The sequence below is a fragment of the Euprymna scolopes genome, chromosome 23, assembly GCF_053919585.1.
Source record: "Euprymna scolopes isolate OS-2025 chromosome 23, ASM5391958v1, whole genome shotgun sequence".
NCBI lineage: Eukaryota > Metazoa > Mollusca > Cephalopoda > Sepiida > Sepiolidae > Euprymna > Euprymna scolopes.
The window spans coordinates 11,989,940-11,990,917 of record NC_136504.1 but is presented as its reverse complement, the minus strand read 5'-3'; the positions used below and the strand labels follow the sequence as shown (position 1 = coordinate 11,990,917).

Below are 978 nucleotides of genomic sequence, written 5' to 3'. Positions count from 1 at the left end.
GTACACGGCATAATCACGTTGACACACCGGTTTCCATCAAATCACCGAAGTTAAGCAACGTTGAGCCTGGCTAGTACCAGATGGGTGACCATTTGGGAATTCTAGGTGCTGTATGTGCTTTCCGCTTATCTCAGCATTGTTTCCAGTCGTCCTGAACCTCCACTTGCTACTGGTATTCAACAATGTCGACTCAAGAGAGGTGTCATTGGAAATTGCACAACTCTTGCCACAAAAATTTCATGCGCAGGCACCCTTACCCTGGGTATCTATCGTCTGTCAAGATTGAAGGAAGCCTTGATGACCAAATGGTATTATATATTATTTTTTTTATTGGAATCCTTTGAGGTGAGTAATTAATTAATTTATTTATTTGCAAACTGTTATCCTCATCTTCATAGTTGTTGTTTGACCACATTTCGGCCAACTCATCCTCTGGTGAAATAACAACAACTATACAGATGAGGATAATAGTCCGCAAATAAACAGAAATTACTCATCTCAAAGGATTCCAATAAAAAATAAACAAAATAGTATATAAGATAACAGATGTTGTATTGTTGGTCCAGGAAAATGCTGGAAAGTAAAGCAGATGATTATTATTATGATTATTTAGAAGTCAAGCTGTTTTGTCAACTATAGAATGTACCAATGTCACGGTATATTACAGAATACTTTCACTTTTCCACTTGAATAAAAAAAACACACAATGGTAGCATTTTGCGCCAAAAAATGTTAGCCACGCGATCAGCATGTGTCACTCATGTGCTGTTCACATGCGACACTCATGGCATTCACATGCAACATTCATGGCATTAACATGCAACATTCATGGCATTCACATGCAACATTCGTGTGCTGTTCACATGCAACATTCATGGCATTCACATGCGACATTCATGGCATTCACATGCAACATTCATGTACTGTTCACATGCGACATTCATGGCATTCACATGCGACATTCATGGCATTCACATG

The 978-nt window shown here is 38.7% G+C and overlaps 1 pseudogene; it reads left to right on the top strand.

Moving 5' to 3' along the window:
- Window positions 1-117, top strand: LOC145246220 (5S ribosomal RNA; annotated as a pseudogene).
- Window positions 118-978: the final 861 nt, after the last annotated feature.